Source organism: Thalia democratica, chromosome 3 (assembly GCF_965202585.1).
Source record: "Thalia democratica chromosome 3, ktThaDemo2.hap1.1, whole genome shotgun sequence".
Taxonomy (NCBI): domain Eukaryota; kingdom Metazoa; phylum Chordata; class Thaliacea; order Salpida; family Salpidae; genus Thalia; species Thalia democratica.
Genome location: NC_139167.1, coordinates 65,744,135 through 65,771,394, shown reverse-complemented (window position 1 = coordinate 65,771,394; position 27,260 = coordinate 65,744,135). Strand labels below are relative to the sequence as shown.

Below are 27,260 nucleotides of genomic sequence, written 5' to 3'. Positions count from 1 at the left end.
AGTGAACAAATTAAACATAGCGTTAGTAACAGCGGGGGTACGCTGTAAAGTTTGTCTGAAGTTTAAAAAAAATTATACCACAATTTCATAACTTTAACAATTTTCACGGAAGACTTTACGTTTCCATTCATATCAAAAGAATGCGACTTTTTTTTGGTAAATCTAAAGACATTGCCTGAAAGCTGAGATTCTCAGGAACATTTTAAAATACTTTTTAGCTTTCTACGACTAGAAATGACAAAGTTATTGCACCTTGAAGTTTATAATTGTGTCAAAGTTTTGTTGTTAAATTAAAAAAAAAAGATCTAGCATGAATAATCACAAAAAGTTGCTCATTTGCAGAACGACAAAAAAACAAAGTTATAAAGATTTCTTTTAACTTTCAATTTAATATTCATAACCATTTTACTTCGAGTGAGTTACAATTTTTAAAATTAATTTTTATGTACTAATCGGCAATAATAAAAGTATATATGATAATAAAAGTTAAAAGTTGTTTGTACTTCTTGTTAATGCGGGGAAAATACATAAAATTGATATTTAAGTGATATAAGTTTGAATTAAGAATAAAAAACTAAAACACATTTAAAAAATAAATATGTAAACTAAATTAAAAATTTTCAACCCATGCTTGAAAGTAGTTAAAAATAAAACAGTTTTATAAAAAAGTGTCAGCAGAGGGGTTCGAACCCTCGCCCACTTGGTGGGACCCAGTAGCCAATCTTAGCTTTTCTGGTGCCTTAGACCGCTCGGCCATGCTGACTTATTGGTACAGAAAAATATAGCATATATGTAAGGACACAGTTTTTTCAACCTGGCACAGCTTACAACTATATCTAGATTTAAGAGTAGCTTTATTCCTATTAAGTCAATTATTAGTTTGTAGTTTTTAGAAATAGTTGGTCTAAAATGTGTGATATAAAGTTGTTTTTGTACTATTGTATATGCTGCTAGTTTCTTTTGAAACATGACGTCACAAGGAAAATTTAACAAAAACAGCAAACAAATACGTACAAATGAAAGTTTAATTATTTCATTAACATTATCAAAGCAAAAAAAGGTAACTAAAATCATCAAGAAGCAACCTTTAAAATATTTCATTGTTGTTCATCGAGTTCAACGTGTATTAAAAAAAAAAGCTTTAGTACTTATAACGTACTTTGAAACAAACACTTTTTTATTTAAAAGTGAACAAATTAAACCTAGCGTTAGTAACGGCGGGGGTACGCTGTAAAGTTTGTCTGAAGTTTAAAAAAAATTATACCACAATTTTATAACTTTAACAATTTTCACGGAAGACTTTACGTTTCCACTCATATCGAATGAATGCGACTTTTTTTGGTCAATCTAAAGACATTGCCTGAAAGCTGAGATTCTCAGGAACATTTTAAAATACTTTTTAGCTGTTTACGAGTAGAAATGACAAAGTTATTGCATCTAGAAGTTTATAATTGTGTCAAAGTTTTGTTGTTAAATTTAGAAAAAATCCAGCATGAAGAATTACAAAAAGTTGCTCATTTGCAGAACGACAAAAAAACAAAGTTATAAAGATTTCATTTAATTTTCAATTTAATATTCATAACCATTTTACTTCGAGTGAGTTACAACTTTTAAAAATAATTTTTATGTACTAAATTGGCAATAATAAAAATATATATGATAATAAAAGATAAAAGTTGTTTGTACTTCTTGTTAATGCGGGGAAAATACATAAAATTGATATTTAAGTGATATAAGTTTGAATTTATAATAAGAAACTAAAACACATTTAAAAAATAAATAAGTAAACTAAAATAACAATTTTCAACCCATGCTTATAAGTAGTTAAAAATAAAACAGTTTTATAAAAAAGCGTCAGCAGAGGGATTCGAACCTTCGCCCACTTGGTGGGACCCAGTAGCCAATCTTAGCTTTTCTGGTGCCTTAGACCACTCGGCCATGCTGACTTATTGGTACAGAAAAATATAGCATATATGTAAGGACACAGTTTTTTCAATCTGGCACAGCTTACAACTTTATCTAGATTTAAGAGTAGCTTTATATTAAGTGAATTATTAGTTTGTTTGTAGTTTTTAGAAATAGTTGTCTAAAATGTGTGATATAAAGTTGTTTTTGTACTATTGTATATGCTCCTAGTTTCTATTGAAACATGACGTCAAAAGGAAAATTTAACAAAAACAGCAAACAAAATACGTACAAATGAAAGTTTAATTATTTCATTAACATTATCAAAGCAAAAAAAAAGTAAGTAAAATCATCAAGAAGAAACCTTTAAAATATTTCATCATTGTTCATCGAGTTCAACGTGTATTTAAAAAAAAGCTTTAGTACTTATAACGTACTTTGAAACAAACACTTTTTTATTTAAAAGTGAACAAGTTAAACATAGCATTAGTAACAGCGGGGGTACGCTGTAAAGTTTGTCTGAAGTTTAAAAAAAATTATACCACAATTTCATAACTTTAACAATTTTCACGGAAGACTTTACGTTTCCATTCATATCAAAAGAATGCGACTTTTTTTTGGTAAATCTAAAGACATTGCCTGAAAGCTGAGATTCTCAGGAACATTTTAAAATACTTTTTAGCTTTCTACGACTAGAAATGACAAAGTTATTGCACCTTGAAGTTTATAATTGTGTCAAAGTTTTGTTGTTAAATTAAAAAAAAAAGATCTAGCATGAATAATCACAAAAAGTTGCTCATTTGCAGAACGACAAAAAAACAAAGTTATAAAGATTTCTTTTAACTTTCAATTTAATATTCATAACCATTTTACTTCGAGTGAGTTACAATTTTTAAAATTAATTTTTATGTACTAATCGGCAATAATAAAAGTATATATGATAATAAAAGTTAAAAGTTGTTTGTACTTCTTGTTAATGCGGGGAAAATACATAAAATTGATATTTAAGTGATATAAGTTTGAATTAAGAATAAAAAACTAAAACACATTTAAAAAATAAATATGTAAACTAAATTAAAAATTTTCAACCCATGCTTGAAAGTAGTTAAAAATAAAACAGTTTTATAAAAAAGTGTCAGCAGAGGGGTTCGAACCCTCGCCCACTTGGTGGGACCCAGTAGCCAATCTTAGCTTTTCTGGTGCCTTAGACCGCTCGGCCATGCTGACTTATTGGTACAGAAAAATATAGCATATATGTAAGGACACAGTTTTTTCAACCTGGCACAGCTTACAACTATATCTAGATTTAAGAGTAGCTATATTCCTGTTAAGTCAATCATTAGTTTGTTTGTAGTTTTTAGAAATAGTTGGTCTAAAATGTGTGATATAAAGTTGTTTTTGTACTATTGCATATGCTGCTAGTTTCTATTGAAACGTGACGTCACAAGGAAAATTTAACAAAAACAGCAAACAAAATACGTACAAATGAAAGTTTAATTATTTCATTAACATTATCAAAGCAAAAAAAAGTAAGTAAAATCATCAAGAAGCAACCTTTAAAATATTTCATCATTGTTCATCGAGTTCAACGTGTATTTAAAAAAAAAAGCTTTAGTACTTATAACGTACTTTGAAACAAACACTTTTTTATTTGAAAGTGAACAAATTAAACATAGCGTTAGTAACAGCGGGGGTACGCTGTAAAGTTTGTCTGAAGTTTAAAAAAAATTATACCACAATTTCATAACTTTAACAATTTTCACGGAAGACTTTACGTTTCCATTCATATCAAAAGAATGCGACTTTTTTTTGGTAAATCTAAAGACATTGCCTGAAAGCTGAGATTCTCAGGAACATTTTAAAATACTTTTTAGCTTTCTACGACTAGAAATGACAAAGTTATTGCACCTTGAAGTTTATAATTGTGTCAAAGTTTTGTTGTTAAATTAAAAAAAAAAGATCTAGCATGAATAATCACAAAAAGTTGCTCATTTGCAGAACGACAAAAAAACAAAGTTATAAAGATTTCTTTTAACTTTCAATTTAATATTCATAACCATTTTACTTCGAGTGAGTTACAATTTTTAAAATTAATTTTTATGTACTAATCGGCAATAATAAAAGTATATATGATAATAAAAGTTAAAAGTTGTTTGTACTTCTTGTTAATGCGGGGAAAATACATAAAATTGATATTTAAGTGATATAAGTTTGAATTAAGAATAAAAAACTAAAACACATTTAAAAAATAAATATGTAAACTAAATTAAAAATTTTCAACCCATGCTTGAAAGTAGTTAAAAATAAAACAGTTTTATAAAAAAGTGTCAGCAGAGGGGTTCGAACCCTCGCCCACTTGGTGGGACCCAGTAGCCAATCTTAGCTTTTCTGGTGCCTTAGACCGCTCGGCCATGCTGACTTATTGGTACAGAAAAATATAGCATATATGTAAGGACACAGTTTTTTCAACCTGGCACAGCTTACAACTATATCTAGATTTAAGAGTAGCTATATTCCTATTAAGTCAATCATTAGTTTGTTTGTAGTTTTTAGAAATAGTTGGTCTAAAATGTGTGATATAAAGTTGTTTTTGTACTATTGCATATGCTGCTAGTTTCTATTGAAACGTGACGTCACAAGGAAAATTTAACAAAAACAGCAAACAAAATACGTACAAATGAAAGTTTAATTATTTCATTAACATTATCAAAGCAAAAAAAAGTAAGTAAAACCATCAAGAAGCAACCTTTAAAATATTTCATCATTGTTCATCGAGTTCAACGTGTATTTAAAAAAAAAAGCTTTCGTACTTATAACGTACTTTGAAACAAACACTTTTTTATTTGAAAGTGAACAAATTAAACATAGCGTTAGTAACAGCGGGGGTACGCTGTAAAGTTTGTCTGAAGTTTAAAAAAAATTATACCACAATTTCATAACTTTAACAATTTTCACGGAAGACTTTACGTTTCCATTCATATCAAAAGAATGCGACTTTTTTTTGGTAAATCTAAAGACATTGCCTGAAAGCTGAGATTCTCAGGAACATTTTAAAATACTTTTTAGCTTTCTACGACTAGATATGACAAAGTTATTGCACCTTGAAGTTTATAATTGTGTCAAAGTTTTGTTGTTAAATTTAGAAAAAATCCAGCATGAAGAATTACAAAAAGTTGCTCATTTGCAGAACGACAAAAAAACAAAGTTATAAAGATTTCATTTAATTTTCAATTTAATATTCATAACCATTTTACTTCGAATGAGTTGCAATTTTTAAAAATAAATTTTATGTACTAAATCGGCAATAATAAAAATATATATATGATAATAAAAGTTAAAAGTTGTTTTTACTTCTTGTTAATGCGGGGAGAATACATAAAATTGATATTTAAGTGATATAAGTTTGAATTAAAAATAAGAAACTAAAACACATTTAAAAAATAAATAAGTAAACTAAAATAACAATTTTCAACCAATGCTTATAAGTAGTTAAAAATAAAACAGTTTTATAAAAATGTGTCAGCAGAGGGGTTCGAACCCTCGCCCACTTGGTGGGACCCAGTAGCCAATCTTAGCTTTTCTGGTGCCTTAGACCGCTCGGCCATGCTGACTTATTGGTACAGAAAAATATAGCATATATGTAAGGACACAGTTTTTTCAATCTTGCACAGCTTACAACTATATCTAGATTTAAGAGTAGCTTTATTCCTATTAAGTCAATTATTAGTTTGTAGTTTTTAGAAATAGTTGGTCTAAAATGTGTGATATAAAGTTGTTTTTGTACTATTGCATATGCTGCTAGTTTCTATTGAAACGTGACGTCACAAGGAAAATTTAACAAAAACATCAAACAAAATACGTACAAATGAAAGTTTAATTATTTCATTAACATTATCAAAGCAAAAAAAAGTAAGTAAAATCATCAAGAAGCAACCTTTAAAATATTTCATCATTGTTCATCGAGTTCAACGTGTATTTAAAAAAAAAAGCTTTAGTACTTATAACGTACTTTGAAACAAACACTTTTTTATTTGAAAGTGAACAAATTAAACATAGCGTTAGTAACAGCGGGGGTACGCTGTAAAGTTTGTCTGAAGTTTAAAAAAAATTATACCACAATTTCATAACTTTAACAATTTTCACGGAAGACTTTACGTTTCCATTCATATCAAAAGAATGCGACTTTTTTTGGTAAATCTAAAGACATTGCCTGAAAGCTGAGATTCTCAGGAACATTTTAAAATACTTTTTAGCTGTTTACGAGTAGAAATGACAAAGTTATTGCATCTAGAAGTTTATAATTGTGTCAAAGTTTTGTTGTTAAATTTAGAAAAAATCCAGCATGAAGAATTACAAAAAGTTGCTCATTTGCAGAACGACAAAAAAACAAAGTTATAAAGATTTCATTTAATTTTCAATTTAATATTCATAACCATTTTACTTCGAATGAGTTGCAATTTTTAAAAATAAATTTTATGTACTAAATCGGCAATAATAAAAATATATATATGATAATAAAAGTTAAAAGTTGTTTTTACTTCTTGTTAAAGCGGGGAGAATACATAAAATTGATATTTAAGTGATATAAGTTTGAATTAAAAATAAGAAACTAAAACACATTTAAAAAATAAATAAGTAAACTAAAATAACAATTTTCAACCAATGCTTATAAGTAGTTAAAAATAAAACAGTTTTATAAAAATGTGTCAGCAGAGGGGTTCGAACCCTCGCCCACTTGGTGGGACCCAGTAGCCAATCTTAGCTTTTCTGGTGCCTTAGACCGCTCGGCCATGCTGACTTATTGGTACAGGAAAATATAGTATATATGAAAGGACACAGTGTTTTCAATCTGGCACAGCTTACAACTATATCTAGATTTAAGAGTAGCTATATTCCTATTAAGTCAATCATTAGTTTGTTTGTAGTTTTTAGAAATAGTTGGTCTAAAATGTGTGATATAAAGTTGTTTTTGTACTATTGCATATGCTGCTAGTTTCTATTGAAACGTGACGTCACAAGGAAAATTTAACAAAAACAGCAAACAAAATACGTACAAATGAAAGTTTAATTATTTCATTAACATTATCAAAGCAAAAAAAAGTAAGTAAAACCATCAAGAAGCAACCTTTAAAATATTTCATCATTGTTCATCGAGTTCAACGTGTATTTAAAAAAAAAAGCTTTCGTACTTATAACGTACTTTGAAACAAACACTTTTTTATTTGAAAGTGAACAAATTAAACATAGCGTTAGTAACAGCGGGGGTACGCTGTAAAGTTTGTCTGAAGTTTAAAAAAAATTATACCACAATTTCATAACTTTAACAATTTTCACGGAAGACTTTACGTTTCCATTCATATCAAAAGAATGCGACTTTTTTTTGGTAAATCTAAAGACATTGCCTGAAAGCTGAGATTCTCAGGAACATTTTAAAATACTTTTTAGCTTTCTACGACTAGAAATGACAAAGTTATTGCACCTTGAAGTTTATAATTGTGTCAAAGTTTTGTTGTTAAATTTAGAAAAAATCCAGCATGAAGAATTACAAAAAGTTGCTCATTTGCAGAACGACAAAAAAACAAAGTTATAAAGATTTCTTTTAACTTTCAATTTAATATTCATAACCATTTTACTTCGAATGAGTTGCAATTTTTAAAAATAAATTTTATGTACTAAATCGGCAATAATAAAAATATATATATGATAATAAAAGTTAAAAGTTGTTTTTACTTCTTGTTAATGCGGGGAGAATACATAAAATTGATATTTAAGTGATATAAGTTTGAATTAAAAATAAGAAACTAAAACACATTTAAAAAATAAATAAGTAAACTAAAATAACAATTTTCAACCAATGCTTATAAGTAGTTAAAAATAAAACAGTTTTATAAAAATGTGTCAGCAGAGGGGTTCGAACCCTCGCCCACTTGGTGGGACCCAGTAGCCAATCTTAGCTTTTCTGGTGCCTTAGACCGCTCGGCCATGCTGACTTATTGGTACAGAAAAATATAGCATATATGTAAGGACACAGTTTTTTCAATCTGGCACAGCTTACAACTATATCTAGATTTAAGAGTAGCTTTATTCCTATTAAGTCAATTATTAGTTTGTAGTTTTTAGAAATAGTTGGTCTAAAATGTGTGATATAAAGTTGTTTTTGTACTATTGCATATGCTGCTAGTTTCTATTGAAACGTGACGTCACAAGGAAAATTTAACAAAAACATCAAACAAAATACGTACAAATGAAAGTTTAATTATTTCATTAACATTATCAAAGCAAAAAAAAGTAAGTAAAATCATCAAGAAGCAACCTTTAAAATATTTCATCATTGTTCATCGAGTTCAACGTGTATTTAAAAAAAAAAGCTTTAGTACTTATAACGTACTTTGAAACAAACACTTTTTTATTTGAAAGTGAACAAATTAAACATAGCGTTAGTAACAGCGGGGGTACGCTGTAAAGTTTGTCTGAAGTTTAAAAAAAATTATACCACAATTTCATAACTTTAACAATTTTCACGGAAGACTTTACGTTTCCATTCATATCAAAAGAATGCGACTTTTTTTGGTAAATCTAAAGACATTGCCTGAAAGCTGAGATTCTCAGGAACATTTTAAAATACTTTTTAGCTGTTTACGAGTAGAAATGACAAAGTTATTGCATCTAGAAGTTTATAATTGTGTCAAAGTTTTGTTGTTAAATTTAGAAAAAATCCAGCATGAAGAATTACAAAAAGTTGCTCATTTGCAGAACGACAAAAAAACAAAGTTATAAAGATTTCATTTAATTTTCAATTTAATATTCATAACCATTTTACTTCGAATGAGTTGCAATTTTTAAAAATAAATTTTATGTACTAAATCGGCAATAATAAAAATATATATATGATAATAAAAGTTAAAAGTTGTTTTTACTTCTTGTTAATGCGGGGAGAATACATAAAATTGATATTTAAGTGATATAAGTTTGAATTAAAAATAAGAAACTAAAACACATTTAAAAAATAAATAAGTAAACTAAAATAACAATTTTCAACCAATGCTTATAAGTAGTTAAAAATAAAACAGTTTTATAAAAATGTGTCAGCAGAGGGGTTCGAACCCTCGCCCACTTGGTGGGACCCAGTAGCCAATCTTAGCTTTTCTGGTGCCTTAGACCGCTCGGCCATGCTGACTTATTGGTACAGGAAAATATAGTATATATGAAAGGACACAGTGTTTTCAATCTGGCACAGCTTACAACTATATCTAGATTTAAGAGTAGCTTTATTCCTATTAAGTGAATTATTAGTTTGTTTGTAGTTTTTAGAAATAGTTGGTCTAAAATGTGTGATATAAAGTTGTTTTTGTACTGTTGTATATGCTGCCTAGTTTCTATTGAAACATGACGTTACAAAAAAAAAATTAACAAAAACAGCAAACAAAATACGTACAAATAAAAATTTAATTATTTCATTAACATTATCAAAGCAAAAAAAAGTAAGTAAAATCATCAAGAAGCAACCTTTAAAATATTTTATCATAGTTCATCGAGTTCAACGTGTATTTAAAAAAAAGCTTTAGTACTTATAACGTACTTTGAAACAAACACTTTTTTATTTAAAAGTGAACAAATTAAACCTAGCGTTAGTAACGGCGGGGGTACGCTGTAAAGTTTGTCTGAAGTTTAAAAAAAATTATACCACAATTTCATAACTTTAACAATTTTCACGGAAGACTTTACGTTTCCACTCATATCAAAAGAATGCGACTTTTTTCGTTCAATCTAAAGACATTGCCTGAAAGCTGAGATTCTCAGGAACATTTTAAAATACTTTTTAGCTTTCTACGACTAGATATGACAAAGTTATTGCACCTTGAAGTTTATAATTGTGTCAAAGTTTTGTTGTTAAATTAAAAAAAAAAGATCTAGCATGAATAATCACAAAAAGTTGCTCATTTGCAGAACGACAAAAAAACAAAGTTATAAAGATTTCTTTTAACTTTCAATTTAATATTCATAACCATTTTACTTCGAGTGAGTTACAATTTTTAAAATTAATTTTTATGTACTAATCGGCAATAATAAAAGTATATATGATAATAAAAGTTAAAAGTTGTTTGTACTTCTTGTTAATGCGGGGAAAATACATAAAATTGATATTTAAGTGATATAAGTTTGAATTAAGAATAAGAAACTAAAACACATTTAAAAAATAAATATGTAAACTAAATTAAAAATTTTCAACCCATGCTTGAAAGTAGTTAAAAATAAAACAGTTTTATAAAAAAGTGTCAGCAGAGGGGTTCGAACCCTCGCCCACTTGGTGGGACCCAGTAGCCAATCTTAGCTTTTCTGGTGCCTTAGACCACTCGGCCATGCTGACTTATTGGTACAGAAAAATATAGCATATATGTAAGGACACAGTTTTTTCAATCTGGCACAGCTTACAACTATATCTAGATTTAAGAGTAGCTTTATTCCTATTAAGTGAATTATTAGTTTGTTTTTAGTTTTTAGAAACAGTTGGTCTAAAATGTGTGATATAAAGTTGTTTTTGTACTATTGTTTATGCTGCTAGTTTCTTTTGAAACATGACGTCACAAGGAAAATTTAACAAAAACAGCAAACAAATACGTACAAATAAAAGTTTAATTATTTCATTAACATTATCAAAGCAAAAAAAGGTAAGTAAAATCATCAAGAAGCAACCTTTAAAATATTTCATTGTTGTTCATCGAGTTCAACGTGTATTAAAAAAAAAAGCTTTAGTACTTATAACGTACTTTGAAACAAACACTTTTTTTTTTAAAAGTGAACAAATTAAACCTAGCGTTAGTAACGGCGGGGGTACGCTGTAAAGTTTGTCTGAAGTTTAAAAAAAATTATACCACAATTTTATAACTTTAACAATTTTCACGGAAGACTTTACGTTTCCACTCATATTGAATGAATGCGACTTTTTTTGGTCAATCTAAAGACATTGCCTGAAAGATGAGATTCTCAGGAACATTTTAAAATACTTTTTAGCTGTTTACGAGTAGAAATGACAAAGTTATTGCATCTAGAAGTTTATAATTGTGTCAAAGTTTTGTTGTTAAATTTAGAAAAAATCCAGCATGAAGAATTACAAAAAGTTGTACATTTGCAGAACGACAAAAAAACAAAGTTATAAAGATTTCATTTAATTTTCAATTTAATATTCATAACCATTTTACTTCGAGTGAGTTACAACTTTTAAAAATAATTTTTATGTACTAAATTGGCAATAATAAAAATATATATGATAATAAAAGATAAAATTTGTTTGTACTTCTTGTTAATGCGGGGAAAATACATAAAATTGATATTTAAGTGATATAAGTTTGAATTTATAATAAGAAACTAAAACACATTTAAAAAATAAATAAGTAAACTAAAATAACAATTTTCAACCCATGCTTATAAGTAGTTAAAAATAAAACAGTTTTATAAAAAAGCGTCAGCAGAGGGGTTCGAACCCTCGCCCACTTGGTGGGACCCAGTAGCCAATCTTAGCTTTTCTGGTGCCTTAGACCACTCGGCCATGCTGACTTATTGGTACAGAAAAATATAGCATATATGTAAGGACACAGTTTTTTCAACCTGGCACAGCTTACAACTATATCTAGATTTAAGAGTAGCTATATTCCTATTAAGTCAATCATTAGTTTGTTTGTAGTTTTAAGAAATAGTTGGTCTAAAATGTGTGATATAATGTTGTTTTTGTACTATTGCATATGCTGCTAGTTTCTATTGAAACGTGACGTCACAAGGAAAATTTAACAAAAACAGCAAACAAAATACGTACAAATGAAAGTTTAATTATTTCATTAACATTATCAAAGCAAAAAAAAGTAAGTAAAATCATCAAGAAGCAACCTTTAAAATATTTCATCATTGTTCATCGAGTTCAACGTGTATTTAAAAAAAAAGCTTTAGTACTTATAACGTACTTTGAAACAAACACTTTTTTATTTGAAAGTGAACAAATTAAACATAGCGTTAGTAACGGCGGGGGTACGCTGTAAAGTTTGTCTGAAGTTTAAAAAAAATTATACCACAATTTTATAACTTTAACAATTTTCACGGAAGACTTTACGTTTCCACTCATATTGAATGAATGCGACTTTTTTTGGTCAATCTAAAGACATTGCCTGAAAGATGAGATTCTCAGGAACATTTTAAAATACTTTTTAGCTGTTTACGAGTAGAAATGACAAAGTTATTGCATCTAGAAGTTTATAATTGTGTCAAAGTTTTGTTGTTAAATTTAGAAAAAATCCAGCATGAAGAATTACAAAAAGTTGTACATTTGCAGAACGACAAAAAAACAAAGTTATAAAGATTTCATTTAATTTTCAATTTAATATTCATAACCATTTTACTTCGAGTGAGTTACAACTTTTAAAAATAATTTTTATGTACTAAATTGGCAATAATAAAAATATATATGATAATAAAAGATAAAAGTTGTTTGTACTTCTTGTTAATGCGGGGAAAATACATAAAATTGATATTTAAGTGATATAAGTTTGAATTTATAATAAGAAACTAAAACACATTTAAAAAATAAATAAGTAAACTAAAATAACAATTTTCAACCCATGCTTATAAGTAGTTAAAAATAAAACAGTTTTATAAAAAAGCGTCAGCAGAGGGGTTCGAACCCTCGCCCACTTGGTGGGACCCAGTAGCCAATCTTAGCTTTTCTGGTGCCTTAGACCACTCGGCCATGCTGACTTATTGGTACAGAAAAATATAGCATATATGTAAGGACACAGTTTTTTCAACCTGGCACAGCTTACAACTATATCTAGATTTAAGAGTAGCTATATTCCTATTAAGTCAATCATTAGTTTGTTTGTAGTTCTAAGAAATAGTTGGTCTAAAATGTGTGATATAATGTTGTTTTTGTACTATTGCATATGCTGCTAGTTTCTATTGAAACGTGACGTCACAAGGAAAATTTAACAAAAACAGCAAACAAAATACGTACAAATGAAAGTTTAATTATTTCATTAACATTATCAAAGCAAAAAAAAGTAAGTAAAATCATCAAGAAGCAACCTTTAAAATATTTCATCATTGTTCATCGAGTTCAACGTGTATTTAAAAAAAAAGCTTTAGTACTTATAACGTACTTTGAAACAAACACTTTTTTATTTGAAAGTGAACAAATTAAACATAGCGTTAGTAACGGCGGGGGTACGCTGTAAAGTTTGTCTGAAGTTTAAAAAAAATTATACCACAATTTTATAACTTTAACAATTTTCACGGAAGACTTTACGTTTCCACTCATATTGAATGAATGCGACTTTTTTTGGTCAATCTAAAGACATTGCCTGAAAGATGAGATTCTCAGGAACATTTTAAAATACTTTTTAGCTGTTTACGAGTAGAAATGACAAAGTTATTGCATCTAGAAGTTTATAATTGTGTCAAAGTTTTGTTGTTAAATTTAGAAAAAATCCAGCATGAAGAATTACAAAAAGTTGTACATTTGCAGAACGACAAAAAAACAAAGTTATAAAGATTTCATTTAATTTTCAATTTAATATTCATAACCATTTTACTTCGAGTGAGTTACAACTTTTAAAAATAATTTTTATGTACTAAATCGGCAATAATAAAAATATATATATGATAATAAAAGATAAAAGTTGTTTGTACTTCTTGTTAATGCGGGGAAAATACATAAAATTGATATTTAAGTGATATAAGTTTGAATTTATAATAAGAAACTAAAACACATTTAAAAAATAAATAAGTAAACTAAAATAACAATTTTCAACCCATGCTTATAAGTAGTTAAAAATAAAACAGTTTTATAAAAAAGCGTCAGCAGAGGGGTTCGAACCCTCGCCCACTTGGTGGGACCCAGTAGCCAATCTTAGCTTTTCTGGTGCCTTAGACCGCTCGGCCATGCTGACTTATTGGTACAGAAAAATATAGCATATATGTAAGGACACAGTTTTTTCAACCTGGCACAGCTTACAACTATATCTAGATTTAAGAGTAGCTATATTCCTGTTAAGTCAATCATTAGTTTGTTTGTAGTTTTAAGAAATAGTTGGTCTAAAATGTGTGATATAATGTTGTTTTTGTACTATTGCATATGCTGCTAGTTTCTATTGAAACGTGACGTCACAAGGAAAATTTAACAAAAACAGCAAACAAAATACGTACAAATGAAAGTTTAATTATTTCATTAACATTATCAAAGCAAAAAAAAGTAAGTAAAATCATCAAGAAGCAACCTTTAAAATATTTCATCATTGTTCATCGAGTTCAACGTGTATTTAAAAAAAAAAGCTTTAGTACTTATAACGTACTTTGAAACAAACACTTTTTTATTTGAAAGTGAACAAATTAAACATAGCGTTAGTAACAGCGGGGGTACGCTGTAAAGTTTGTCTGAAGTTTAAAAAAAATTATACCACAATTTCATAACTTTAACAATTTTCACGGAAGACTTTACGTTTCCATTCATATCAAAAGAATGCGACTTTTTTTGGTAAATCTAAAGACATTGCCTGAAAGCTGAGATTCTCAGGAACATTTTAAAATACTTTTTAGCTTTCTACGACTAGAAATGACAAAGTTATTGCACCTTGAAGTTTATAATTGTGTCAAAGTTTTGTTGTTAAATTAAAAAAAAAAGATCTAGCATGAATAATCACAAAAAGTTGCTCATTTGCAGAACGACAAAAAAACAAAGTTATAAAGATTTCTTTTAACTTTCAATTTAATATTCATAACCATTTTACTTCGAGTGAGTTACAATTTTTAAAATTAATTTTTATGTACTAATCGGCAATAATAAAAGTATATATGATAATAAAAGTTAAAAGTTGTTTGTACTTCTTGTTAATGCGGGGAAAATACATAAAATTGTATTTAAGTGATATAAGTTTGAATTAGAATAAAAAACTAAAACACATTTAAAAAATAAATATGTAAACTAAATTAAAAATTTTCAACCCATGCTTGAAAGTAGTTAAAAATAAAACAGTTTTATAAAAAAGTGTCAGCAGAGGGGTTCGAACCTTCGCCCACTTGGTGGGACCCAGTAGCCAATCTTAGCTTTTCTGGTGCCTTAGACCACTCGGCCATGCTGACTTATTGGAAACTTAAAACTCAGTAAGAAAATTGCAATTTTAAATTAAACTTCTAGCGATTCTTTATTATCATTTGATTATGTATAGACTCAGTATTGACAACATAAAAATTATTTGTTTATTGAAACGGGTGGATGAATAAATAAGAGCTTTTTGCTCTACAATTTAAGTTTGATGACTTGTTAAAATAAACTAGAGTATCAAAAATTTTGAAGTAACTTAGTATTTTTAGTCTTAATTTGATAAAAACAGTTTATAAACTGCAATAAATTGTGACAAGAGCTCTTTTATAAGTAATTAGTTTTAATATAAAGTTAATAAAAGTACACTTACTTATCCTCTATTAATAAAAACAGACACATCTCAAAAAATATTAAATAATTTAAAAATAAAAATACTTTATTAATATTCAATAAATTTTAATTAAATGAGTTAAAATTATATTTGATAAACTTTGATTGATAGTATTTGATTTTAAAAAAATGTTGATATCAAATATCTATGTTCAAATTATGTTCTATAAATAGTTAAAAAAAGACAAGTATTGTTTTAAAAGACTTAACTTAAACTTTTTAAGTCTAAATGTGGAAGTTAAAATTTGAACGTGTATTTATATTAATTTTTATGTTTTTATCAACTAAAGTTGTTTTATTTTAAAAAGAAACACTTTCAAAGAACTTTTTGGAAAAATTTTACAAAAGCAGTGAGGCTCGAAGTTGTTAATTACTCTTTATTACAACTGCGAAAACAGCAAAGTTTCGAGTTGACGCAAAACAAAACCTAACATAATTTTGCGACAAAAACTTCAAAATTCTAAAGCATCTTGTGACGTAATGTATGAAATATCGGTAAAATGCGTCAAGTTAAGATTATAAATATTAAATCATGTTGTTTAACCAATTGTTCCTTGATAGAAATCAAATAATGATTGTTTTTTTAGCAAGCTGTTTAACGCAGCTACAAAGCTTTTTTTATAGCAGATACAACTAATCTAAATTTAAGTAGTCAAACTTTAAATTACTTGATTTTAATTAGTTTATTTTTTAAGGGTTATAAACATTTTAAACTATTTATTTTAGAGCTTATATAAAAAACTTACAATGTTTTTTTTTCAGCTACTTTAATTACATTATTACTTCCTAGCCTTTAAATTCTTTACCTACTAGTTTATCATTAAGCAGTTTTCAAAAAAAAACTAACAATTTTAAAATCAATATGATATAGATTTTAAAAGAACAATTTCATATTTTGACTATTACAATTAACTTTAAATTTAGTGTATAAAAAACAATTAACTTTATTACAAAATAAATTTAATTCAAAAGTTAATTAAAAATTAAATCAACATCATCTAAAGTATACCCTTTTTTTTGAAAAAAGTTTTTTTAGAAAAGTTTATTACAGTTTTAATCAATTTGATTTTACAGGATTTGGTATACAATCTGGAGATTTATAACTCTATTTATAGCTTTTAGCTTAAATCTACGGCATTAGTGATTTTTTAGAAATTAGGATCAATTTTTTTAAATTAAAACTTAGGGTTTATATTTAACTTCTAAGTAGTAAAAATAAATTGAAGTGTTTTCCGCCTAAAAGGTGCGTACTTAAGAAATGTATAACAAGTCTTAAAGCTACAATAACAAAAAATTGTGCAAATCCAGTAACAAAAAAAAAGACACGTACTGACACAGATACAAAACAGAAGTTTAACATTAGCTTTCAAAGTTAAAAGTAAGAACAAGCTTTTATTTTTATTTATTTTAAATTTTCGCAACCTGAAATAATCTTATTATTAGTATATTTGCAATAGCTATTTTTTTAAACGTTTAACTTGTATCGGCAGTCTATACTAACAATATTAAACTAGTTTTATAATAAAACAATCTTTATTAAATAGTAAAATTCAAAAATGCATTCATACTCAATAAAAAATCATCTAAAAAATATGTTTTAGTTGTAAAATAAATATCAGCAATGATATAAAAACCTATCATTAAAATTTGCTATTAATAAAACACAAATTTATTTAGAAGTAAAAATTCAAATTTTTTAATAACTTATAAGTGCCTTTAAATTCTTATTTATACTAACTAGGCGCGCATACAAATATGCAAATAAGCACAGATAAGGTTTATTAAAGATGTTTGAATCATATTTTGATAAACTTTGCTAAATTTTAGTGCATTCAACTTTGATTTTTGGAGCTTAACAAATTGCAATCATACTAATTTTCACTCGCAGCAACTAATTTCGCAGCTTAGTGTATAAACAAAAAAAAAAATTAAATTGTTTAATTTATTGGTATTTACTCATTTCTGATAGAACTTACTTATTTTAACGCAGTCTAAAAAACTGTAAACAATAAAATCAGTTTTAGTTTCTAGAGTAGTAGAAAAGTAAATAACTTATAAAAACTTTAGAATTAAAAAAAATATACTGCATAACAAAAATAAAATGTAATTTAACTACCTACAAGTAAATAAACTATTGACAATAGGTTTAAAATAATTTTTTAGACGAACAAATTAAAAGTTATTAATAAGTATAACTTAGCTAGAAGTATATAAATTATTTTTAAAGTAATAATATTCAAAAAAAAATGTATATCACGTTTTAATTAGTTTTAAACTTCATTAAATAACCCTTTATCTTAAAATTTAGCAACAACTTCTAGTATTATATTAGCGTTGTTAAAAATATACTCATATGACTTCATTGCAACTCAGAAAAAAACCGAAGTATTTTTATATTCAAACTAATTTTTATATATCTAACAATTCTATTGTTATTGATACTATCTATTTTAAAACAGCGTTAAATATCTTCTCAAGCCAAAATTGCTTCTATCTACATTTTATGTATGTTTTAGTTTTTACTTATAAAATTACATTGGAATCATCAAATTCTGATATATTTGAAATACTATAACAACATTGAGTTAAATTAAATAGTTTACGTTTTTTTTTTGTTAAAATAATGCTTCTATGCCACTAGCAAAAATATGTGATATTTTATGTTAAAAGATTAATATTTAGTTACTAAAATTGATAATTTGGATAGATTGATATTTATTGTATAACTAAATACAATATAATATATATAATGAAAACTTAGTACAAATAAATAATTTATTATAATATATCAACAATAATAAATAATTGTTTTTAAATAATAGTTTTAAGTATATTATTCATTATCTTTTATTATGATCTATGTGACGTTTTTAGCGTTAACCTGTGACAAGAAGCTTCACATAGTTTTAAAATATAAAGTATTTGAACAGTCAGTTTTATTTTTACACAGCTTACAGATATATATAAAATAGCGTATTTATAATGCTTCTTTCATATGTTTTTTTTATTTTAAGCTAAAAGATTTCTTGATTACTTTTTTTTTTGTTTTCGTCTACGTTTCATATCAGAAACTTTAAAAAGCTTTTTTTTTAATGTGATAAATTTTTGTCAGAAAAATAGGCAATGCGTGATTTTTGTAACTTTATAAGTTTAATTTTTGCAAAAAGCTTAGTAATAGCAAATAAATCAATAAACGAGTAATTGAAAACATTGATTAACTGCAGTAGTTTTTTTTTTTTTTAGTTAAAAAATAATAAAAATATATAAATTCTTATTTGTAAAAAAAAGGAAATATATGTATACAAGTTTTAAAATATATCTAAAGTATTTTGGTAATTTTTTTTCTGGAATTTTTTAATTAAAAAACCAATATTTAATAACATTTTTTGTTTCTAATTACACTTAACATACAAATATTTAAAACAAAAAACATTAATTTTTTTTTAGTTAAAAAAGTGTATAAAATCTGCAAAATTAAAACAAGCTTTGTTCAATATTTTGTTACATACTGTTGTTTAAAACAAAAAAAAATTTTTTACAAGTTCAATACACTGATAGCTTATTGTTATTATATTAATACAAAAAATAAAGCTAAAAACATTTTTGAATATGAAATTTTAACGCATCTTTTTAGATTTTTACGGCACAAAACGCTTAAAAAGGCAGGAAAATATTTATTCTGTTTTTGCTTCAACTATAAATTAAGCAGCTTGTTTGATTGATTACTTAAAATAAAAAAAATAGCTGTCTTACATTTTGTTTTTGTTGTTATAAAAAGGTCGGAAAAGTTACCAGCATTACATTTAAGTAATATTTCGAAAAATGTTTTCTTAGTGACGTCATCAACTGTTAATAGAAAGACATTTATGAGCTTGTTTGATGTTTTAACACTTTTGTAGGTTTAAAATGTATACAACTTATCTTAAAGTAAACATAAACGATAATTTAAACAATTTAATATTAGTAATAAACTTAATCAACAGAAATCTTTTAAATTTTACCAAAAGCATAATCTAACGAAAATTTTGCAATTAGAATAATTTATCAGCTTTGAACATCAAGCTAGCTTGGTTTTAACTGTAAAAAAACATAACACTTTGATCGCATGAGAAATTTATATAGACTTAACACGTTATATGACTTTTGATTTTATTATCTTTATTTCTAAATTTTTGGTTAAAAAACAAGCCGGATAATATTTTGATATTAGCTCAGTAAACGACTCAAAAAAATTGAATATCAATTTTATTAAAAATATAAAACCTTGTTAAAACAGCATAGTTCAATTTTTTTCACAGTTATTTTATAAACTGCTGCTACAAGTATACTTTAAAAGCTAAAACAAAACAACAAAATGAATTTTATTGTATGTATTTTATTTTAAATAAAACCTACATAAAAGATTATTAATATTAGTTAAAATATCTTAAAAAAAAACTTAAGTAATAAGTATAGTGTAAATATTTTTAAAGTATAATAAATAGTTTTTTATTTAAGTTTTAAATAAAGTAATAACATTTTTAAAGTTTGATAAATCTTGTTCAGTGTATAACTTTATAAACTGTTGTTTAAGACTTTTAAAAATAAGTGTTAATTCAAAGGAATAAATGATTATTATTAGAAATAGTACACAAAAATATAATACTTTTATTTTAATTAAATAAAGCATAGTAAAATATTTAGATTAAAATAGTCATATTTTTTATTGTAAAATAAATGCATTAATACTAATATTTAAAAATTTTTTGTTAATAATGAATAATATTTCATAAAATAAAAATTAAAAAAATTAACTAGCGCTTACTGACGTCACCAGCAGTAAATAGCAATATTTAACTTGACAAACGTATATTCAATAAATATCAAAAGTAATAATTTAATATTAGTACAGTGTAGAAGCCAAAAATTTAAAACAGCATGTTCACGCTCTATTTAATTAACTTTTAGCTCGGTTTTTAATGTTTTTTATAAGGTTTAAAAGTGTATGTAAAAGTTTATAAACTCTTATTTAATTTAGAACATGGTATTTAAATTTCTTATTAGTTTTCATATAACCCAAAAAAGTTTAAAATACTTTAAACTTAGTGAAAAGCTCAATTAGTATAAAATTTAATATTTAGTTTTTAACAACTTGATTTTTAAAGGTTTTTAAATTGGTTTATATAACTTTAAAACTAAAACTAGAACTATGAAAAAGTTTAAAGTAGAAAGTTAGCTAATTTAAATATCTTATTTTTTTATAAAATATTCGACTAAATTTATAATTTATATGCTAAATGTTGTTTTAATATTTGTAATCTTTAATAATTTTATAAGTAAAGAATTTTCTTAGATGTATTATTTGTTTTACTAATGCATATGACCATGGTTAAATAATAATCACAAATTAAACAAAATCCTTTTATTATCTCAATAACACATGTTTCTTTGCTAAAATAAAATAAATACTGTAAGGAAAGAATAGAATCTAAAGTAGGTATTCTAGTATGTTGCTTCTGCTCTTAGTATCAACAAACATCATAAAAAGATACTCAAGTTATTTGCATTGAAAAACATAATGGATATAACCAACAAAAGTCATATTTGTATTATCAAGTCTAGTTTATTTTAGCAAGTTTAATTAAGCTAAATGAGAAATAGATTCTCTTCAAGTGTAGAAGACTAAGATTTATAAGAAAATTGTAGCACTTTTTTATAATTGCATCTAACTTATTGTTTAGCAAAATGTATAACTATAATGTTTAATGGAAATTAATTAGTATGAAATGAATGAAAAATTAAAGATATAATACTAAAAACATGTGTACTGTACTTAATAGTTTTATTTTAGTAAAACAGAAAAATAAATTGCACAATTTTATAAGCTAAAATGTAAGAGCTTGGAAAACAAGTGTAGTGTTTTTAATAGATTTGTTTTAATAAAACAGTTCTGAACGTTTTTACACTAATGTTTAGCAATAAAAAAGTTTTTATAATTTTATTGAGAAAGTCTCACAAACTTATAGACTGAAACTTCACTTTGTGATTATTTTGTTTATGTATTTTACACATAAAGTCTACAACCGATGACATTTAGTCTCATATTATCAAACATTATTTAGGACCGGAGGTTTAATTAAAACATATTTACAAAAGGTTTTATTCTAAATGTAGATGAGGAAATATATAAGTTAACTTTTTAGTTGAATTTTTGTCTGTTAATTTTGGTAGATAAAGTTCATTGTTAAATTACCGTATCAATTTAAAAATAGTTGAATATAATTTTTAAAACAAATGATAGAGCTTTGACCAAATTATTTAAACAAAACAGCACAGTTTTTTAGAAAAATCTTACAATCTTTGAACTTATATTTTGTAGAATAAAAGTTTGTTAAATTTTGATGTAACTTTTAACTCATTATCTATTTATCATATACGTAGTTTATTTTAGTGTAAAACTAACATAAATTTCTATACATAAATAAGTATGTTAGTCTATTTTTTTTAGCACAGTGATTTAAAAGTTTATAAGTCACAAACAAGACTATGACTAAATTAATTTTTATTCAGTATCAATCGTTCAATATGAACACAGAGTTTTTATACTAAGCAGTACAAAATTTTGTACTTTTTTTTGTGAAAGTTTAACAACTAATTAAACTAGTAAGTTAAATAAAAACTTAAAATTTTAGTTATTTTTTTTTCATAAAACTTTAAATAAAAAAAAAGTTTTATTTCATTAAGGTTGCTTTACTTTCAGAGGTTTAAAAAAGAAGTCTCAACTAGTATTTAGATAGAAAAATATTTGGGCAAAATTTTATGTCTGATTCAAATTTACTTTCAGTAAAATATAACTTTTAACTTTAAGCATCTAACTTTGAACTCAGGTTTTTAAATATAAAAAAGTTAATCATAGTACTTTAACAAGTGTATCGGCTTTTCAAGCTTATTAAAACAAAACAGAAAAATTTCTTACAATCTTTATACTAACAATTCGGAATCTAAAAATTTAATAAATCATATTATTTTGAACTCTTAAAGTACTAATGACGTAATGACGTTTAATTTCGTTTTAAAAATAAATAACTTTTATTTTTATAATAATAAGTTTGTCAACATTGACAAGATTTTTTTAATAGCATTTATAGGTAACAAAACTGTGACTAAATATTTTTATAAACAACGTTGTTTTACCATTTTAGTTTTATATATTTTAACACCAGATTAAGCAATACTTTAATAAACTACATTGTTAGTTAACCGATTGACCCAATATAAAATACCACTGTTTTAAAAACTACTACTATTGATATATTTCACTGTCTTATATAATGTTAAAAATGGATGTACACTTATAATCTAGTTTGTTATAAACAAAAATTTACAAAAGTATAATAATAGTTTTATTAGATTATTTTATAAAAATCTTGTTTTAACTTTTTGTAAACAAAAAAAAAAATTGAAAGTTTGGTTCCTTTGTTAAGTACGTAATTTAATTGAAAGTTGTAGCTAAGTACAGACAACTTGTTAGAAATAATTAAATTTGTAGTTAAGTGTATTTTAAAAACATAACAGTATTGCGGTGCTATATTACTTAAAGTAAATTTATTTTAATATCTAATTTTTTATACAAGCTTTAGTAATATTGAAATAAACTTCTTTCTAAACTATTTTTTTACAAATTATAAAACACCATGATTTAATTACTAGACAATTTTATAAAGTATTTTAAATGGGTTTATCTTAATATAATTTGATTAACAATAATTTGTTAAAATATAGAACTTTTGCTTTAGTGTTGTAGAAAAAAAATAAATAAAGTAATTAGATCTAAATTACTTTCTTCGGCTTTGTTTCGCAAAATTTAGTTTCTTTTTAAATGTTATTTTTTAAAACTTTTTGAGAAGGATTTATATTATTTGTATAAAACGGAGTAATTTTTGTACAGTTTTAATATTAACGTCTAGCAGTACATTTAAATATTTGTATAGTTTTTAAAACAGTTAAAATGAAACTTTACATTGTGATTGTTTAAGTTTTGTTGTTATCATTAAATGTTAAACAATGTTATCAAACTTTAAATAATTCCACAAGACATATTTCATTTTTTAAATATTTAAGCACACTGTTATGTTTAGTTAAAATGAAATTTAAGTTAATTTAAATAAACAAAATTAACTTTCAACATAAATCGTTAACCGTTAACCTCTGACTTTAAATAGAAGTAAAAAATATAAACAGTAGCATTAAGAGCAAGTGTATCGACTTTACAAACCTTGTTTAAATAAAACAGAATAGCTAATAACACTCTTTATACTAATGTTCAAGAATAAAGTTACTTTTAAATAAAAAATGTTTCACACTGATGCTATTTCTGACGTGTAAGCTTATTTTTGTGCAAAAATTACAAACAACCTTATATTTAATTTAGTAAAATTGTTAAACTTCTCCGCCAAATAAGTTCTAATTTATTTCTATAAATAACGAGAATGTGACTATAAATATGTGAAAAAAACTATAATAGGTGAGTTGCATTCTTTATATTGTAAAAAAAGTGTTATATAATTAGCTTAACAAGATCTTGTTTAGACTTTCAGTAATTGAAAAACATGTTAATACTTTGCATACTTTTGTTAAGCACATGCTTTTATTTTATTATTTCTCTTCGGTTTGAATATGATTAAAATATTATAAGTACATAAGTTTATAGTTGCGTGTAAAAGCATATAGCATTAAAATGATAAATGTAAATATTGCTAAAGATGAATTTATTTTAGTGCCAAAATGTGAGAAAGCCCTATGAGATAGTAATTCAATTTTAAACTCGTTATGCAAAAAGAAATTTGATAAAGATCATAATTTTTTCCAAGTAGTAGTTAAAACTTTAAGCATACTAAGCTTAAAGCTTATACTAAGCATTTTACTCACCTAGTTTTAAACTATTTAGTTATATCTAAACTTAACATTGAATTCTTGTGGTTTTATTTTGACAATTAAAGTTTAATAAGCAATACAAGTTAAACTTATACTATTAAATTTACTTAAGTATTAGAGGCTTTAGTTAGGCATACTTACATGTCACTTTGAGAACATATAGAACATAGAGAACTAGATAAATGCTATGTTTGATTTTATTGGAACTTAATTTACTCCTTATAGGTAAGTTTATTTTCAGTGTTAATTTTTTATTCTGATAGTAACAAGTAATGAAAAAATATAAAGTTTACAGACTTTGACAAACTAGTTTTAACAAAACAGATCAATTTCTTCTATCTTTTTACCATAATTTCAAAACATAAAAATTTGTTAACTTTTATCTATAATATTTATAACGTATGTAATTTATAGTCGTCAAAATATTCATTAACTCTCTTTTTAAGCTAGTAAGTTAATATCAAATAAGTAAGACCGTCAAATATTTCTTTAAGCAACAGTACAGATAATGGTTCAATCTAATACTAATATGATGGCGCAAGTGGAACCTTTTTAGTCAATATTTTATTGCTGTAGTATCAAGCTATTAATGACGTATGTAGTTTAAACTTGTGTAAAAAAATTCTTAAACTTTCTATTTAAACTAGTAAGTTAAGTAAAATATGTAATAGATGAAGCTGCAAATTTGTAAGTCATAAGATTGTGACTATTTTAATTTTATAAAATATTTATTAAGTAATTGGTACATTTTTGTTGGTAATTAGTTTAAAAAAAGTATTTAAATACAAAATCATTTACTACTGAATTTGTTATAATAAAAGAAAATATAGTAAAATTTAAATTTAAATTCTAACACTCTTGACAGTAACTTTAACAATATTTAGGATTAATACGAAATAATTAAATTATAAATGAACAGCAATTTATAGTAAAACATAATGCAACACATTGTTAACTTTTATGTATTAAAGAATGATAAAAAGTGTATACATGAATCTTTCGGTTATCGAGTCGTAAATTGATAACACAGTTTAAAGTCATTATCTAGGACAATTAGTAAAAACAATCTAGTTTAACTTGTTAAAAAAAATAAACACGCTTTTTCTGCATTTTTTTATTGATAAAATGTAAGTCACTATCAAAAACTCTTTTGTAGTTAAAGTCTTGAACCAGATTCACTAGATAAAGTATATAAAAACTTGTCGTTTTTTGTCTGGCTCTATATTCAAGATTCATACAATGAATAATGCAAGTAGTTGCAGCATTTTATTACAACTTTTTAAGCAAATTGTAAACCTTGATTGAATAAAATTGTACCCAATTTTCGTTATTTTAAATTTTAAGTGACTTTAGTCAACATAAAGATAATAAAAAACTAAAATAAAATAATAAGAGCATGTGCAGTAAAGTTTTACTTAATAGACTTGATTTGATAAATATAGCTAATGTTTGTTGTTATATTGTGCAATAAACTTAACAAACTTTTGTAAGTATATGAGGTTTAAGTGAACAATTTTACATAATTTTTTATTTAAGTCTAACTTCATATCATTTCAGTAAATAAAACTTGTTTTCAATTTTAAGCTTTAATTTAAAAAAATAAAAGGTAAAAATATTATTTAAAACAAGTGTATCGGCTTGGAAAAGCTCGTTTTAATAAAACAGAAACAATTCTTTTTAAATTTAGACTAAAATTTATGTATAAGAATTCGTTAATTTTTCTGAATATTTATGACGTAATGTAGTTTATTTTTTGTTAAATACTTATATTTTCTATTTAGATTATTAAAATATTTCAATGATATTGAACCAAAGAAATAAAAACTTATTGGTCACAAGGTTGTGACCAAAACGATATAGTTATAATAAAACAGTGGGAGCATTTTAACAGTAATTACTTTATTAACAGGTTTAATTATGTTTACATAAACTCCTTTCTAAATTGGCTACTTTTACAAAATATTTTTATATCATTATAAACAATAATTAAGCTAGCAGTTTTTGATTGTTGATATATATTTTTGAGTTTTGTTTAAAAGGATTTTATTAAAAACTATATTTTATTTGCTTTTTTGATATTTAATTATGTTTTAAATATTTGTTTAAGTTCTTGACATGCATTAAATCTTGTTTTTTAAACAAATCTAACAAATCTTTCAGAAAAGTGATATTTTAAAGTGGATCTAAGTTTTTGATTTGGTAAATAAGTCTTGCTTTAAACTTTGCTTTCAATAAGTTTGTATTTTAGTTTCTTGCTTTGAAAAAACCTGTTTTGATAGAAGAGAACAATTTCTGAACACTTAAGTTTAAGTTTATAAAGTTTTCAAGTGTTTTCGCTTTGAACGTATTTAAAACGTAATGTTTTTTATAACAGTGTCAAAATCTGTTAAATTTTATATCTTAACTAGTAAGTTAAAATTCGTTTAATAGGTACAGTACTAACAAATTTATAAATAAACGCTATGACTAAATAAACGTTAACAAATATAAAAGTGAAAATTGTATCATTTTATTGGAAAGTTTATAAATAGATTCAGTCATATTGAAATAAATAGCCTTCTTAATTAGCTGTTTGTACTATAAAGTATCATTATTTGAGAAATTATAATATTGAGGTACCTGAATATTCTATATAATGTTTATAATAGATATATTTTGTTTATTTAGCTTTTTTACATAAGTTGTTTTAAAAAGCAAGAAAATATAGAAAATTATTATGTTCAGTTTTGAAGTATTAAAGAAAAAAAAAGTTTAACTGAAACATTCAACACTAAACTAATTTCTAAGAAAGCTTCACGTTATTCGGCTTTGCTTTGCAAAATGAAGTTTGTTTTATTTGATACAAAAAATTATATAGTTATATCTTGTTTTTTTGAATTAATATTTAATTTCAATAAGTATGTATTTTTATTTTTAAACTTAAAGTAATTTAAGTTAATATAAAAAGAATTAAAATCTTAAGATATAA

The 27,260-nt window shown here is 25.1% G+C and overlaps 10 non-coding genes across 10 annotated transcripts; all 10 read right to left on the bottom strand.

Moving 5' to 3' along the window:
- Positions 1 to 669: 669 nt before the first annotated feature.
- Trnas-acu (transfer RNA serine (anticodon ACU)) lies at positions 670 to 763 on the bottom strand. The gene is given in 2 exon segments: positions 670 to 705; positions 712 to 763. It is a non-coding gene; the product is annotated as a tRNA-Ser (tRNA).
- Positions 764 to 3,038: 2,275 nt separating this feature from the next.
- Positions 3,039 to 3,132, bottom strand: Trnas-acu (transfer RNA serine (anticodon ACU)). The gene is given in 2 exon segments: positions 3,039 to 3,074; positions 3,081 to 3,132. It is a non-coding gene; the product is annotated as a tRNA-Ser (tRNA).
- Positions 3,133 to 4,230: 1,098 nt separating this feature from the next.
- Trnas-acu (transfer RNA serine (anticodon ACU)) lies at positions 4,231 to 4,324 on the bottom strand. The gene is given in 2 exon segments: positions 4,231 to 4,266; positions 4,273 to 4,324. It is a non-coding gene; the product is annotated as a tRNA-Ser (tRNA).
- Positions 4,325 to 5,422: 1,098 nt separating this feature from the next.
- Trnas-acu (transfer RNA serine (anticodon ACU)) lies at positions 5,423 to 5,516 on the bottom strand. The gene is given in 2 exon segments: positions 5,423 to 5,458; positions 5,465 to 5,516. It is a non-coding gene; the product is annotated as a tRNA-Ser (tRNA).
- Positions 5,517 to 6,609: 1,093 nt separating this feature from the next.
- Positions 6,610 to 6,703, bottom strand: Trnas-acu (transfer RNA serine (anticodon ACU)). The gene is given in 2 exon segments: positions 6,610 to 6,645; positions 6,652 to 6,703. It is a non-coding gene; the product is annotated as a tRNA-Ser (tRNA).
- Positions 6,704 to 7,801: 1,098 nt separating this feature from the next.
- On the bottom strand, positions 7,802 to 7,895 carry Trnas-acu (transfer RNA serine (anticodon ACU)). Its single transcript is given in 2 exon segments — positions 7,802 to 7,837; positions 7,844 to 7,895. It is a non-coding gene; the product is annotated as a tRNA-Ser (tRNA).
- Positions 7,896 to 8,988: 1,093 nt separating this feature from the next.
- Positions 8,989 to 9,082, bottom strand: Trnas-acu (transfer RNA serine (anticodon ACU)). The gene is given in 2 exon segments: positions 8,989 to 9,024; positions 9,031 to 9,082. It is a non-coding gene; the product is annotated as a tRNA-Ser (tRNA).
- Positions 9,083 to 10,179: 1,097 nt separating this feature from the next.
- Positions 10,180 to 10,273, bottom strand: Trnas-acu (transfer RNA serine (anticodon ACU)). The gene is given in 2 exon segments: positions 10,180 to 10,215; positions 10,222 to 10,273. It is a non-coding gene; the product is annotated as a tRNA-Ser (tRNA).
- A 1,093-nt stretch (positions 10,274 to 11,366) lies between these two features.
- Trnas-acu (transfer RNA serine (anticodon ACU)) lies at positions 11,367 to 11,460 on the bottom strand. Its single transcript is given in 2 exon segments — positions 11,367 to 11,402; positions 11,409 to 11,460. It is a non-coding gene; the product is annotated as a tRNA-Ser (tRNA).
- Positions 11,461 to 12,554: 1,094 nt separating this feature from the next.
- Positions 12,555 to 12,648, bottom strand: Trnas-acu (transfer RNA serine (anticodon ACU)). Its single transcript is given in 2 exon segments — positions 12,555 to 12,590; positions 12,597 to 12,648. It is a non-coding gene; the product is annotated as a tRNA-Ser (tRNA).
- Between the last annotated feature and the right edge of the window lie 14,612 nt (positions 12,649 to 27,260).